Genomic DNA, 16,874 nt, shown 5'->3' with positions numbered 1-16,874 from the left:
TACCTGATGTGCTCTGGGTGAAACCCCAAGGCACCACTTTTCAGGCGGTAAGCCACCACACGCTTGTCAGAGAATAAAGTCACAAGAAGAGGAGAAAAAAAAATAACTGACTCACATCTATAAGATGAAAGGACCATTTCTGACATTTTTGGTTCATACACATGTTGCACACAGGCTGGCAGTGTGCTTGAAGAGCCAAGGTCAGTTATCCTGGAGGGCATCTGTATCTCCAGGAAGGTTTGAGATTTGGCCACGGTGGAAGGGGTGGGCACGGGGAGTCAGTGGGCTTGTCTGTTTGGACAGCACTGATAATGCCTTAACTATTGCAAAACAGGGAAGAGAAAATAGTGTCAAATGCTTCATACTGAGCAATGCTTGTTTATTTTTTTTTAAAGACATTAAAAACAATATACAAAGAAGTCAGTGTATTGCTTAGAAACATCTGCCAGCATTAACGTAAGAAAATTAAGAATATTTTTAGGATCAGCCTCTACTACGCCCGTTTATGCATCAGCAATTTCAAAACAGCATAGATCAGCCACAAATCAACTCTAACAACTAGTCTTCCAGAGAGAGCAATCAAAATATATATACATTAAAAATACCTGAGTCACACTGATGGAGCCAACCTCCAACACAATTTGAATGTGGTAGATTTAATTAGAAGGTGTTGACAAGTGCACACACATTTATTCCATAAGAAAAAGATAGTCACCTTTGAGATCTTGAGCAGCAGCAGGCACCACACTACCTTGGACCTCAGTGGCCAAATGAATATGTAATATCTCTAGCTCTAAACGCCCACTCCTTCCTTCTCTCCTCCAAAACCACTCAAGTATTTAAATATTTAAGATTGGTAACACTGGCTTCCGGTCTTGCCATCATCCAAATTTTACTCATTGCCAGGATGAAGAAGACTAAAGGTGCTGGCATTGTCTGGAGTAGGTACTGATCTCCTGCACTCAGTGCTGTTTGTTGCCTCCTGTCCCAAAGTTTCTACCAAGGTAACGCACATCACATTCTTTGGAAAAGGAGCTTTAGACTTCTGTATCTTGTTGACAATAACCTAAGTTTCATCTTGCACAGCCCATTTAAAAAAATATTAAATGTGAGTTGAAACACATCCCCCTCATCTTCCCATTGGAACTATTTTACTCAAGCTGCAACCGAACACCAGAAAACTTCTGAGCTTTTCACATGACTTAAATCAAAACTGGAACAAAAATTCTGAATACTTTCAACTCTCACTCTCTTCCCAACGAGAGCTTAAATACTGGGCCAAGTGACCCTAATTTCTGATTAAATAAAAGCAAATAAATAAAACATGCACCCTTCTGAGCCGGTGAACCTCACCTGAGTGGCCATGGCAAGAGCTGCTCACCAGCACTGCCACTAGTACCTGGGGAGGGTGTGTCCCCAAGGGGTCGGGGGGGTGCGTGTGCCCATTAGTTACTGTGAACAGGCAAAACTCCCCATTTGTCCACACAAACCAGTGATCAGATTAGTAGTAAGCCTCCACTTTGATATAGCTCTTGCGCAAAGTCCTTCTGCTCTATAACAATGTCTCAGTAACCTGAACGAGCTGTGTAACCCAAGGGTTGTTTCAAAACCAGGAGGGGCCTCTTGCTCACTCTGAGCTGCAAACAACTCATCCTACAGTGATAACTGTACTGAGTGAAAAAAATACAACTAATTTTCTGGGGCTGGGCAAAAAGATAATCCATCTTTTTAATTTTTAATCACCGTGAATATAAGCAGTTCTGCAACATTATGATCAGAGCATTGTGAACACCCATTAGCTCCGGGATAAACAGCTCATTTGTGTTGGGAGATGAGAGGATTCACAGGCAAGGCAAGGAAGGTGAGCAGTGGAGAAGAACAAGGTAAGCAAACATGAAGACAGGATTGCTGTAAGCGGGGTTATGGGAACAGAACAGATGAAAGAGGGACCACTAAAAGAGCTTCTGTCAGCCATGGCCAGTGCCACAGAGCTAGAACAAACACCCAAAGAAAAATCAGAGGAGAAAAACAGTGGTAGCAACAGCCAGAGTAGGAAGGGAGACTTAGAACAACTTCTCTGGTGGGAATAAATATTAAAGGTTAAATAAAAAAAAAAAAAAGAAAAAAGAGCAGCCTGACATTTCCCCTCCCTTGGCAACCTTCCCCTGCTCAAACCTCTCTACCACTTCCTTTTACACCAATGGGCTGTTAGGGCTTCCTTTTTCTTTGATAGACTAGGTACCCAGGAGGTCCTCCAGGCACACCAAGCACTCAGCCCAGCCATCTCCCTGACCACCAGTTAGGCAGGCAGCACACAGCATACATTCAACACCTCAGACACTTTGCCACAGCTACCTGTGAGCCAGAATCTCCTAAACTAAACATTAATATATTACACGTTAAAGCAGGTACACGCAGGTATAAAATCTATACCTTCAGCTGATCTCCCACACTGGACCTCTGAGCAAAGTGATGTGAGCCACACTCTCTTAGAAGCAGCAACAACTGCAGGATAAGTCCCAAGTGTACAGGTTTGCTGATGGCTGGGGGTTTATCTTGTACTCCAGTTGTTCTGTGTTTTTTCAGGCAAGTATTAATTTCAGTACTTAAACCACCAATCATGAAATTTTCATTTTGTGTGTGTTTGGAAAAAAATAATCAAATAGTGTAGGAAGATTAGACCTTAAAAAACACAAACTACAGCAAATCACATGGAGTACATCAGACACCTATAACAGCCCACTCACAATGACAGAGCCTCAGAAATCTAGTGGAGAAGAAAACACCTTCTGGGTATAAAATTTTAAGCACAAGATTTGTCCCACAGCTCCCATGAGGCTCACCTGGGTGGCACAACTCTTTGTTCAATCCTCATATTTGCTACCAAACATTAACTTTAAAGCAGGTAACTCAGCTAATAGCCAAAGTATTGCCAGGAAAACAGAATACACACAATGCATCTCTGCATATGCTGTTTACTATGCATTTTCTTCACTGTTTTAACCAAAATGTGATAAAATCTTGCTGCTTCAGATTATATTGCAGTAGGAAGCCTGAAGGACTAGTGCAAAAAATTCACTAGAGGGAAATCGAAAACTTTGCAGTTTTCTGTACACAAACACTGGATTGATCACCTCCTTCGTGGAACTTAAGCAAAGAACCATCACTGCTCCAGCTCTTTTTGAGGTGACAGAGCCTAGAAAGCCTTCTAAGGGAGAGTTTCCACCAGCTCCAGCTTGAGGGAAATGAAGATAACTGGCAGCAACTGAAGATCTGGCACCAAATGAGCAATTTAATTAGCCGACAGGTGGAGTGAAGTAATTATTCCTCTCTCTGCAGCATTTGGGAGACCACATCTGGAGTACTCGGTCTGCTTTGGGAGTCCTGGGAAAAGAAAGACTGACGTACTGGAGTGAGTCCAGTGCATGTCCACAAAGCTGCTGCAGCACTTGACATATGAAGGCAAGACTGGGAGCTGGGTCTGTTCAGTCTGTCCTGGGAGATACTCAAAACCTGCCTGGATGAGGCCCTGGCTTTGAAGTCATCCCTGTTCTGTTCAGGGAGATTATTTCCTTCAAACCTACAGCTCACCTCAGAGATGTTAGAAAAACTATTAAAAAGTAGTTTAATGAAAAAGCTAATAAAAAAGTAGTTTTAGAAGGAAATCTGTTTTCTCTAGAGAGATCAGTTACAGAAAATAAATTTTTCCAATATGATTGGGTAAAAAACCTATAGGTGATCATTCCTTTAAACAACATTAGGTGTTTCTCCCCATTGTCCTCCACCTCCTTCTTAAATTATGATGTGAAAGAGTTCAAAGCTACATACTTGTCACAATTTAAAAACATTTAGCAAGTTCCCATACCAACAATCATGAAATAAATCTACATTATGTGGTTTGACTGCCATTTTCAAGATATTTTCTCAGAAATTATACCTCATAGTGGCAACTGCTGCTTGTGGAAGAAATTCTTATCGCAGTTTGGGCTACCTACATTATTGGCAAACAGATTTTATTCCCTTTGCAGAGTTGCTTACACCTGCATTTTCTTAATATTTCTGTGATATTTCACTTTTGGAAGAGAGTGTCAACAACAGTCCAGTGGCATTAAGAAATCCACAGATATGTATTAAAACTTCAAAATTAAACTTGAACCACAAGTTCACTAGTTTACTTTGGTAAGACCTCGCTCATCAAGAATTACTCTCCAATTCTTATGGTGATACAATTTGAATGCATCCTACTTTAAACAAGGTAGATTGAAAATAAACATTGCATACTATCACAGCACCATTGCATACTATCATAGCACTGTGTCACCTTAAAGTTGGTGGGTAGCTGTTCTAGATGAAGCTCCTATGGAACATAATAATATAATATAATAATAATCCTTGTATTTCGTGGGGCAGATAATGTAAAAAAAAAAGCAATAATAATAATACCAAAAAATAATAAGTTTAGTAACAACTTTTAAAAAAGCTAGTTTGAGTAGTCTGATGCTATGAAAATGGACATTCATCTAGATAATCCACTCCTTCTGGTCATTGCTCTCTTGTCTCTTTTTTTTTTTGAGTCAAGAAGTGAAGCACAGCCTCTACAACACCACACAAATACACTCACAGAATACGTCATGGTGGTCCTGGAAGCAGTGCAGGCACATGAGCACAGTGTTCTTCTGGGCTCTGGGGCTCCCCTGAATCTCACATGTGAGCTCCTCTGCCCACCATAGCATAGTGCTGAGCAGGTGTATCTTGGGTCCCAGACTTGCCCTACTCAAAGAGATAAAACCAAAGCCATGCAGATTGTTCTCAGCACAGTCCTGCTGTGCCACACCAGCTCTAAAGGATGACAGATATCTTCTGCAAGACACCAACTGACATGACAAATCATGGAGGAGTGGACCACAAAAGCAAGATTAGGCTGACTCGTTTAACACCTACATCTGTACACTCAGCTTCATAAAGCAGAACTGCCTACTAACTCTACTCCACAGGGAGGAAAAAAAAAATCCCCCAATGCCAAACAATGTAACCTCATGATTTTGAACTAAGATTTGCTGAAAATGTAAGGAAGGGCAGAGACAAGGTTACCTCACCCTTAAAGAAGTCACTGAATCACACTGACGGTCAGTGGTTTAAAAAAAAATAAATCTATAAATGCAAGATTTTTTTAAACTTTTTACAGGACCAGCAGCAAATTTCTGTGAATGTTGAGTCATCAAGCAGTGCGAAGCGATGCTCTCCCCACCCTGCCTGCCATGGCTGAGGAGGAGGAAAAGGGACACAGTCTTCCCTGCACACTTTTATCTGCAGCCCTATTTGTTCCTTTTTGGCAGCCCCACTTGAACATTAGGACAAGGAGTTCTGCAGTTTTTAGACAGGCCAGTAATGCTGCCCTAAGCAAGAAAGACAGTCAATGCTTGTCTTCTACCTCCCCCCGTGCACAAAAGGTCACTTCCGACCTTCAGACGTAGGGGATGTTTCTTCCACAAGGTCACAACATTTAGCAGCTCTCTCCTTGGTCAAATTTTTGGGCTCACTACTTTTCCAGCAAAAAAGTAACTCCTTTCAAAAGAAATGGAAGCCAATGCTATGTGTGGGGTTTTTTGAGAGCATACAGCCTGCTATACTGAGAGTTAAATCTGGCTCCTCAGCTTGTCAGCTCCTGCACACTGATCTTATCCCAGCTGTAGGCTGATGGGCTTACAAAGTTTTTCAACAGTGAATACAGCTAGTACAATAGGTTTCATTAAACACTTTTTTTTCTCCTTTTAAAGGTGGTTTGCCTTGGCCTTTCTGAATAAAATAGAAGAGATATTAAAAAAATAAAATTAAAATAAAAATCCAACAGCTATTTCTCTTCACAAGTCCGAAGTATAAGGTCTTATGAATATAAAAATCACTGACCACTCAAAGATACCTGGAGAATCTAATATTTGGAAAGAAAGGCCTGCATATTTAGCTAAAGACTGTAAATTAAAATTACGAATAACCTCAGATACCGTGCTATTCAAAAGATTAGTTTTAAATAGTTTTACTCCTTCTTGAAGAGAAAGAAACCAGCAAGACATTTTCAATTAATTTGGAAGTGGGAGTGAGAGTATTTCTTGATGAAATCACCAATTTAAATGCTGCATAGAGTGATAACATCCAAAAATTTCATAATCTGTTTGCTATCTCACAGATTAACCCCAGAAGGAAATTTAGGAGTTTTCAGTTACTTCCCAGAGAGGAAGACAGGCAATAGAACAGGCATTTTTGCTGATCTTTGGACAAAAATGTTGCTGGATATGGGTTCCCTCTCTGTAATTCAAAATTTATTGGCATACAGTGACAGCATACAAGAGGACCTGTTCACAGGAAGTCCTAAAAACATGCAGGAGGTCATTAACTTCACCATAATAAACTCTCTCTACCATTAACCTCACCACCAAGAACAAAAACTGAGCATTTCCATATAGTTTAAGAAACAGTCTAATTGCCTTCTCAGATAACAGAGATTTCCATACCAAGTCTCAGAGATGCTCTTTTTTCTTGGAAAAAAACCATATCATAGCTGCCTAGTGAGAGGTACCCATAAAGAAAAACCAGTCCCAAGAACAAACAAATATCCTCTTTTTTAAGGGTGTGAGAGTTTGTTTTGCTTACACCTGCTCTCCCCCTCTGTCCCTGGGGTGAAAGCAGCTGGAGGACACAATCATCACCATCTTCCAAACAGGGCTATGAGCTGGTCTCCTCTGTTAAGCCCTAAGGAATGACCAGGTGTGGGATGAGGCTATGTCCCCAGCACTTTCATCACCCACTGTGGTGGCCTCTGGCTTGGAGAACTTCAGAACTAACCAACAACAATTCTTCTCAATTATTCTGGGCAAGAGCATCAACTTCAACTATAAGCCCCAGAGCAACTCTGTGGTTTAAAGGTCAGGTACTAAGGGGGAAAAAACTCAATATACATGTTAAAAAAAATAATAAAAAAAACCAAAACTCAACACAATTATCTGTACATTGTTATCAGCAGCCAAGATAGGAAATGCATGATATTCCAGTCATGCCAGGAAAACTTTCAGAGCTGTCTTTTTTGTAAGTGGTACAGCTGCAAGTCAAAGATCAACGTTACGCAAAGTGCTCTTTCACACACAGGTTGTTCAAAAACAAGGGAGGTTGAAAGGTCTTTATTAATACAATAAAAAGCCTTCAAATTAATGTTAAAGTTTATTTGTTAAAAAACAGCAAAACAAAAAGACCCAACCCCACCCCCTCCCCATCCCCAACAAGTAAAATAATTGAGATTGTAAAGAAAAAGGATGCTAGGAATCATCAGACGGGTCATTAGGAAACTCTCATGGAATGGTAAAGTTTTTCTTTACAAAATCACAAACCTGAATGGGCATTTAAGATTAATCTTCATTTTCACGGGCTGATTAACTTCTCGGTATAGAGAATATAGCAAATTTAGACCTGCCATGATTGAGATTATCTGGCAAAAATATTTTCTACTTGGACTATACCAAAAAGGATCGAGAACTATTTTGGTCAAATCTGTCAACAGAGGAAAACTGGAGCCAAGAGGAAAAGGACAATTTTAAACAGAGAAGATATTTCATGTAAGCCAAGCCAATCATTTGAGGTTTCCTCCTTACTCCTCCCAAAATCACTAAAACAAGAGTTATTTTCATGTTAAAATGGTGCCAAACACTTCTTTTCTGTTAAAGCAAATGTCCTCAATCATACACACAAAGGGCAGCTTCCTCTGCCTGCTTCAGCCAGCTCTTCCCTTGGTCTGTTCAATGTCCCTCCACCCTGCCACTCCTCCCCTTCTTCATACATTGTCCCGGTGCCATTACCATCACTTTCAGCTTCAAAACACTTTCCAAATTCACCATTGTTTTATTCACACTTTGATGAATAAAACAGTACTTTCCAAGCATTTATGGAAGCTGCAGTACTGGTGGCACATTTTGTCTGAAATGTAAGGTCTCAGTTTCAGGTTATAATTGTCCTTACACAGCCAAAGCTTTAGATGTTGATCTGTCTTTTAGAGCTCCCAGAGCTGCTGCAAGGGAGCTTGGAGGATGTGCGCCAAGAGCTGAGAAGCAAAGCGAGCTATGAGAGGTGGAGTCTTTTTGTTCAGGGCTGGTTGGTGACAGTGCCTTTGTTTTGGGGAGAGCAGACTAGCTGCTCTCACAGCACAGGATTCAGTACTATTAAAAGTGTCTCTGGCTCCTCTGAGGAGCTCTGACTAGGATCCTTTGTATTTTAAAGCACTGAACACATCACTCACATCTGCTTCCCAACATCCCTCCTTTCTGGTTGTAGCCACAGGGAACCTAAAGCAGGATGGAACAAAGAATTTCCCTAGGCCAGAAAAAGCCTCCAGTCATTGTTGCCTCCTAAAAAATCCACCAAAATAGAGCAAAACAAATAAGCACAGAAGGGTCACCTTCCCTGTTCTCATCAAAACATTCTCACATTGCTGCTGCCTTGTAGAGTTCACCACATTACACCACATCTCAGTACGATGAACATCAATGAACTTGCTCTAAAAATTTAGGTTTCTGCCTTAAGCAAGAGGGACTTATTACTCACAGATACTTTTAAAAATTATAGTGTGGGAGAGGCAACTTTCAGAGATGCAAGACTTCTCTGAATCAGGAGAAGCTGGGCAGGAAAATGTGGGGTAACCTCTCCCCATAGCACATTGTCACAACCAACATCATCCATTCAAACTGGGATACAAAAAATGAGCTGTATTTTAGGAAGGGCAAGTTTAAAATTAATCTGCTGTCTTCTTCCTTCTTGGAAAAAAGATTTAACCTGGACCATCTAATTCAAATCAGTTGATACTGCCAGGCTATCTTTTTTGATAGCTTTTTCAGATTAAAAACATTCATTCAAATTCACGGTATACAAGGAATAGAGCTGGTCAGGAGAAATCTGACAGTCATTTTCTGCAAGACTATTTAGTTTTATCGACACCTAAAAGCTCTGCAAAACTGCTGCTGATTTTATACTCCAGTAAAAAGTCAAGGTGTCAAAGGTTCTATTTTGCTCCAAACAGGTGGCAGTATTTTGAGTTGAAATCCTTGCTTTCACAGCAAGTTACCATTTAAAACAGTCAGAAGCAAGATGAGGCATCATGTTTTGACTGACTTGAAATAATATGATTTTTCACCTCCCCCAGTAAAAGCAGTGATACCGTTCAATTTTGTTTCCGTTCCAAGTGAACTAAAGTTCCAAAAAGGCTCTACAAAATGCGATTGTTTTCCTGCAGCCAGTGGTAAGGACAGCAACAGGGTACTGCAACTCCTGTAAGGTCAGGCCTGTTTCCAGTTTCAGGGCTCAAGGACACCTCCCACGGACAGGTTTCACTTGACCACGGTCAAAGCAGGAGGCAGATTGCCTGCCCGAAACCAGAGCCCTGCCCCAGGCAGCAGGTGAGGCTGCCCTGGAGCACAGTGCTAACGGGGCTCTCGCTCCCTGAGGAGAGCCACACACACCTCACATGCACCGAAACAGCTTCAGCCTTTCATGTTTCATCTGCACCTGTCATTTCTCTGTCTGGAAGTCAGGCACTAAGGGCAAAACCCATGACAGGATGCAAATGCTAGAAATCCCAATTCTTCTACACCTGCATGTTTATCGTCTACTGGAATGCAAAGCTGGTTGGGGTTTTTTGTTTGTTTGTTTGGGTTTTTGTAATTTTGTGGGGGGATTTTTGTTTGTTTGGGTGTTTGGTGTGTTTTCTTTTTAAAATATATCTATATTATTACTACCTCACTAGAAGAAGATTAGGGTTTTTAACCTCTAATAGCTAACCTTAAGCTACCGTGGTACCAAGTGAGACACCCAGCAGGCAGGAGATGCAGCCCTGAAGTTTCAGCTCCTTCTGAGGCACTTTGCACTGGGTGGCCCTGGCAGCATTTCCCTGGCTGCTGGGAACTCAACTCTGAGGTGCACAGTGCATTCAGCATGGCACAGCAAGCAGCCACATCCCCGGCTCAGGAGAGCCACATCTCCAGGGATCACAGCTCAGGGTGCCCCTCACCGAGGCACGCAAACCCTTTTGTGGGTTTCACCTCAAGTAAATGGCTGACTTGCACAATACAGATCCGTGGGCCTTTTGTCACCAAAGGAATCCTTAATTGCTGGATTTCAATGAGACTGCTCGGGTGAACCAGATTTGTCAGTTCAAGTCCTGGTTTTGGAGCAATGGGTCAAAGGGACTTGTGAAGACACTTCTGTGGGAGCTGCAGGGGTGGGAGAGGGCCAGGAGTTACTGGTTTTCTCTCTTGGAAAGGAAGGTCACTTTGACAATACACACTGCCAGCAGCAGACTTGCCCATAAAGCAAATTACAAAGCACTGTCCATGACACAAACAAACACCATTATTATACATTCAAAGTAGTGCCCAAACTGAATTAAGCAGAACTTTACAGAACAAGTTTGAATCAAATATTAATGCGCACCCCAGAGAGAAGGACGAAGGGAAAGCACATGCCTCCAACTCTTTTTCTCCCTGAAGTAAAAAGCACAGTAATGCAGCAAGACAGAAAAGTGAAGGTGCTGGTTAAATAAAAGTAATTGGGCATAAGATGGAAAACAGCTCTATACTTTCCTTATCACAATTAAACATAGGATACTGTAGATGTACCATATTACAGTGTGAAATCATCACAAATGTGCAGGGCAGTTTTCAGTCACCTTAGCCACAATTTTATTACACTGTAAATCAGTGCTGATGACACCATGTCCAGATCAGTATATTCAGCTAAGCCACAGAGCCAGTGGTCACTGTGGCCCTCAACATATCAGACTCCACTCATGCTTTCAGATGACACCATTTAGCTATTTCACATAAAAGTATTGTGGAATCTGTTGTAGTCTGTCAAAAATAAAAAGTTCCTCAGCAATGTTTTTCTTACTCATATGAATACTCGTTTTCTTACTCAATAGAAATTTATCACTGGGTCCTAACTTTTAAAGACACTTGTTAAAATGATTACTAACCAACTTCTTTACACCACGTTATTAATTTCTGGCTTACACTGACTGCCATGCCCATATGCCAAAGTTATTTGTCCCTCACTAAAGACATGTATTTACTCAACACCAAAATAATTCCCAGAGAAGGCTGTTCAGACTTTTATACTTAACTGGTATTTTATGCCACTATGTCTTTCACCAGCAGGCAACACAGAATTTCAGAAACAACATGCCTGAAGCACAAACCACAAAACACCACAGCCAGTGGCCTACCATCAGACAACTTCATATTGAAAACTGTTCCTTTTGCCAAAGACAAGCCATGCAGATGAGGCAGTAATTTGTTGGAGGTGGAGTGGAAGGATGCTTACAGGCACCCTCTAAGAAGCATATGAACATTTCAACAAATCTGCAGCCTACTCTTAACAAAATACAAATTTCTAAAGCATTAATTAGGCAATCTTTCTCTTTTTCATCAAAATTATAACTTTATGGGGTAAAAAGGGCTCAAGAAAGAGCCCAATGTCTTTTCACTGAAAGCTACCATTCTTAAAATCGTTCTTATATTGTGAAAAGACACAGACCTACTGACATCCATCAAGTACTACTAGTTTTCTGAGCACGCACATCAAGGTGCTGAAAACTCCTGAAACACTGGGGCAAAAGTAGCAACCTTTCCACTTTAGTGATACTAAATAAATGTGCAACTGTAAAAATGAACTGTAGCCCTCCAGTTTCCCACTGGGTCAAGCAGTGGCTACAATGAATGTAACTGAGAAGTTGGAGATGTTGCCTTCCCTCCCTTCCCACTCTGGTATTTTTCTTCTGCACTCCTTTGTTCACTTAACAGGACTTTGTTTGAAGTGTGTTTTTACTCCTTCACTGCATGACCAACCCACACAGTCAGAAGACAGGCTTATAAAAACCACAGATCTCCAGCAGGGAGCTCAACGGTGGGTGTAATATTGGACACAGCTCTCCATTCATCATGCACATTCTCTGGATTTCAAGTTGACAGTGTCCCTTTAGCTTACTGTTCCTCCCCATGAGAGACCAGGCGAGTCAACCCTAATGAAAACACTTCCTCCACCAGCATATAAACAAACAGATCTTCACCTGCAACTGTTCTCAGCTTCCAGAACTCTAGTTAAAAACACATCAAGACAAAAAGAAAAAAAAAAAAGAAAAAAGAAAAAGAAAAAAGAAAACAAAAAAGGGGTGTGGGAAGGAGATACTAAAAAGTGTTACAGCTGCAGGGATGGTGGAAGGAAGGATGTGGGAGTTAAGGAGGTTGTATACAAGGAGGAAAATGACAAGGTCTCAAAGGCGTTCCCAGTCTTGTGCCTTTCAAAAGCCCGGTCCGCCCTGGTCACTTGTTATTTAGCGTTTTAAGAATCAGAGCATATCAGAGTGACGGATGAGCAACTGCAGAGGGTTGCTTTCCACTCAGCCCAAACCTTCTCCACCAGCACCTACCCAGCCCTGCCCTCCCCGTCACTGCTGAAGGGACCGAGGTATCATGGGCTTGTCCCCACAAAGTGACCCCCTTCCCTGGCCAGCCCTTTCGCAGAGCTCACGCACACGCAGAACCCACACAGAGCAGAAATCGGGCGAGATCCCGAGGAAGCAGAGGCCAAACTGAGCATTATTAAGGAGGTCGGGCGACACGTACACCGTGGCTCTGCAGACGCAGCAAAACGCTGGCACCCATGGTGTGGCGTTCGGTATCTCTCCCTAATCTCAAATGTAGCTGAAAAGGAACTGGCACCAGATCAGCGGCCTCGTCTGGGAAGGAACAGAGAGGTTCTAGGGGAGACACAAGAAACAAGCCTCTTTTCACATCCTACCACCCTTGGGCATTTTGTGCGTCCCTTCTTTCTTCCCTGAAAGAGGCCTTTGTCACAGACGCGCAAATCCTATACGATTTATTTCAGAGGGAGAGAAGGTCTTTTTATTTATTTCCCCCCCTCCCCTTTTTCGCAGTTCGGCGACAACAAATACGTCCCTGTGCTGCACCCCCTCCCCTCTCCCCGGCCGGCGCCCTCGGGGGCGGGGGACAGCGGCACGGGCGACCCCCGGGCACGCAGGGGCCGCGCACGGCGGTCACGGGCGCTGCCCCCGGCCCTACCCGCGCTGCGGCCGCGCTCCCGGCGGGGGAGGCGGGCGCGGGGTCCGCGTGTTGGTGCGTGGGGGAGACCCGCAGCAGCGCGGCCGCCTCCCCTCGCCGGGAGCCCCCGCACCCCGCCAGCGCTCGGGCGCACAAAGGAAACAGACCCGCCGCAGCATCCATCCATCCATCCATCCATCCATGCATGCATGCATCCCCCCGCCCCCCTCCTCCGGGCGGGCTCCGGCCCCTCCGTTACCTGAGGCGGCTCGGCTCGCTCGCTCGCGGCTCGGCTCAGCTCAGCTCAGCGCAGCGCGGGGCCGGGGCGGCGCCGCCGCACTCGCATCCTCCTCGCTCCGCTCCTCCGCCGGCTGCCCCCGCCCGCCCGCAGCGAGGGGCGCCGCTCCGGCGCCGCTGCCTCTCCCGGGGCGGACGCGCTGAGCCGAGCCGCGGCCGGGCGCGGAGGCGGCGGCTCCGTGCGGCGGCACAGCCGCAGCCTGGGCAGGGATGAGCTCGCACGGGCTGTCCGCGCTGCCGCCTCTCCTCCCCTCCGCTCCGCCCGGGCGAGCACGGCTCGGGCGCTCCTTCCCTCCCTCCCACCGGGGCTCTGACAGATGGCGCAACCGCAGCGCCACCGCCGCCGCCGCCCGGCCCCGCTCGGAGCCAGCACCCCCCGCCCGCCTCGCCCCTCCGCGGGGGCGTCCCTGAGTGACAGCGGCGGCGACCAATGGCGAAGCGCGGCCCGCAGCAGCCACCACTCTGATTGGCGGGTGGCGGGGGGGGGGGGCGCGCGGCCGCGGGCGGGCAGCACCCACCGACGCCCCCGGGCAGCGGCCGCAGCTCCGGGCGCCCGGCGGGGCCGTGACGGAGGCGGACCCGGGCTGGGGGCGAAGAGGAGGGAGAAGGAAGGAGAGGAGGGGCTGTCGCTCCGTGTTGGGGTTCGCGGCCGGCGGCTGCCAGCGCCGGAGCGGTTCGCGATGCTCCGAGCGCCGCTGGGGCGCCTCGGGAGGAGGAGGGAGGAGTGAGCTGAACGTCTCAACATCCCCGATGAATGGGAGAACAATCTTAAGCAGATTATGCGTCTTTATGAAAGACGACGGCTTGTTTTACTGTTATGGTTTTTTTATCCGTAATTCTTGAAATTGGCAATAGTGGGTGATAAGGCGACGGCGGGAATGAAATACGCGGAGGTTTTCCAGAGTTATGTTTTTTTTTTCCATTTTCCACATTTAATCGCGGAGTACTCAGCCGGCCGTTTTGGGAGGAGCGTCAGTCCCACGAAGCTGGTCTTTCAGGGGTGTACCTGCTGCCCCAAGGCACGGCTGGGGCTTCGGTCTTGCCCTGTAGTCAAAGATGTGCGGGCAGCCCTGTCCTCCAGTCACGGGGCGCCCTGCTCCACAGGCAGGTGATTGGAAAAGTTCTCTGTACACTTTGTTCCCTTCAGGTTCTCAGCAACGCCGTAAATGCTTCCCAGTGTTTCTCAAGGTGTTGCATCCATCTCCCACGCCCACTGAAAGCACCGCAAGCTCCAGCTTCAGGTCCTGTCCCCAGCACCGCCCCGTCTGTGACCTTGAGTGCTCCCATCCTGACGGATTGGCACATCTCACTGTCACTTGTCTCCTAGGCTTGGAAAGCTCTTCTGCCTTAGGACTGAAGAAATTGCAGTTTAGGCTTCAACAAAAACAGGAGAGGCATACAAAGTACAAAAGCAGAGGGAGAGAAACTTAATTAAGTATGTTGAAATAGCAAAGAGAATTCTAACACAAGTTTTCAATAAATGAGGTTTACATTTCTCTCCCACTTCTCCTTGGATTTAATGTTTGTATGCTGGTATTTAACCAGAGAATTATGTCATCTTGGCAATTTGATTTCCTGATGAAATTACATTTTTACAAGTTCAAATATAAACTTGTTTCTTATCTAAGATATCTATAGCTGAGCGTTGAGAGCAAAAGAGGTTTTCCCCTCTCTGTCTGGGTGACTGTGTAAGTTGTGTGTAGGTGACTCTTGATCATTACATTTCAGAACCAAACAGAGTTTGTTTCACAAGTTCACATAAAGAATTTGGAGAAGATGGGGAATTCTGAAATAAAATGTCACTTGTGTCACTTCTCATTTTAAACCTCACTGTAGATGTTCAAAGAAACAAGTTTTTCAGGCTCCTCTAGGTAGCTCATTTTTAGTTTCCATCATAATCCTTCCATGCAGATTGTTGTTTTTTTTTTAATCATTTATTTTACCATGTAAAAAGTATAATAAACACAAGAGCAGAAATGTACAGATCAACTGAAAAACCAACCTTTGATTTTCTTCCTGTGGGATGAAAACTGCAGCTCAGTGGAGTTTTATTATTTATGATTATGCCTTCCTGGAAACACCCACTGGGATCCTGATGCTGTAGACTTTGAGGAGCTGAGGCTGCAGCCCTTGGGCCAGCACAGGGACCAGTTCATGCAGAACAGAGCTTCAGCTGGCCCAGAGCAGTCTGGAGGCAGAGCAGATTTATGGACTTCCAGCTGGGAGACTATCAGGACTGCAAATGGTGTCTTAATACTCCGGGATCCTCAGCAGAAAGCCAGCATGTGGCTCTAGGGAAAGGGGCATTTTTGCATGCCTTGTTTGCCTTTTTTATGAGTTTATACATAATCTTACCTCCCCACAAGACAATAGAGGTTCTTAGGGACCTTAAGCACCTTGGAAATTAATCAAACAACCAGATATTCTTTCTGCAAAAGCTACAGGATGGAAATGCATTTAATTTTATAGTCAAAGAATCTCTGTCTGAAATTTGAATGCTCTTGCTCAGAATACTAGAATGGGACAAAGAAAAAAAACCGAAACAGACAAAAACCTACTTGACACTCTTTTTTGAGCCATGCTAGAAAGTAACCAACTAATCAATGAAATCAGACCAAAGCAATATCACACAGCAGCCACAGGACCACTGTAAGCCTGGGCAGACAGACTGGCTCAGCAGCATGTCATCAAAAGCCTGATTCTGAGCTAACATAGCTGAAGAGCAGCAAGGAGCAAGGTGTGGAGCCAGGAATCGAGTTCTGGTAGTTGCATGGGCAGCACAGGAAGAAGCCTTGGGTTTCCCCTTTAGGGTACCTGTACTTTCCTTAGGATCACAAAGCTGCTGTGAGTTCCTGCAGCCCCAGTGGCAGAGGAGAGATATGCTGGAGTGTTCCCTCTGTGTGAGCCAAGCCCACATGTCCCCACAGCAGCTCCTCCTCACACATAGTACTCACCACTATGGTTTGACTGTATTAATATTTGCCTTCAGGAATCACCCAGAAAACCTGACAGACATTCTCCCAGTTAAACAGAAGAAATAATTAGATTTGCCTACATAACACAGGAACTGTTCTTGATACTCTCCTCTTATTCTCTCAACTTTTCTAAATACCTTGACCTTTAAGCTCATGACACTGTTTTTCTCCTTTCTCCAACCTCACTTTAAAACACTCATTCATTAAAATCTTGAAATAATGTCCATTGAAATGCTGCTTTTTCATCAGTCATTTTAATGGAAATACTGTCAAAACCTTAAATGTGCAATCACATGAGCTGAACAATGTGGTGTCAAGATTTTCTCCTCTCCTTCCTATTCCCTGCTCCTATCTTCCTATAGTGATACATGGCTTCTCACAGCAATATGAAAATGACAGAATCTGATTAGGATTTATTGGTATAAATAATTTAGCAGCTGGGAATACAGGGTAGCAGTCCCAAAATGACACACAAGTGTCTTTTGGACTTGTCAGTGGGCAAGAAGTCACT

At 44.5% G+C, this 16,874-nt stretch overlaps 1 protein-coding gene across 3 annotated transcripts in view; it reads right to left on the bottom strand.

Annotated features, from left to right (window-relative positions):
• The window catches only part of FYN (FYN proto-oncogene, Src family tyrosine kinase), a 138,663-nt gene extending 125,295 nt beyond the window's left edge, over window positions 1-13,368 (bottom strand). For all 3 annotated transcript variants that reach the window (XM_030945523.1, XM_030945531.1, XM_030945532.1), the window contains exon 1: window positions 13,351-13,368. The gene's annotated coding sequence lies outside the window, so the exon portion shown is untranslated. The remainder of the gene's footprint in view (window positions 1-13,350) is intronic.
• Window positions 13,369-16,874: the final 3,506 nt, after the last annotated feature.

This window comes from Camarhynchus parvulus, chromosome 3 (assembly GCF_901933205.1).
Source record: "Camarhynchus parvulus chromosome 3, STF_HiC, whole genome shotgun sequence".
NCBI classification, from domain to species: Eukaryota; Metazoa; Chordata; class Aves; order Passeriformes; family Thraupidae; genus Camarhynchus; species Camarhynchus parvulus.
Note: the sequence above shows the minus strand (reverse complement) of the source record. Positions and strands in the feature narration are given on the sequence as shown.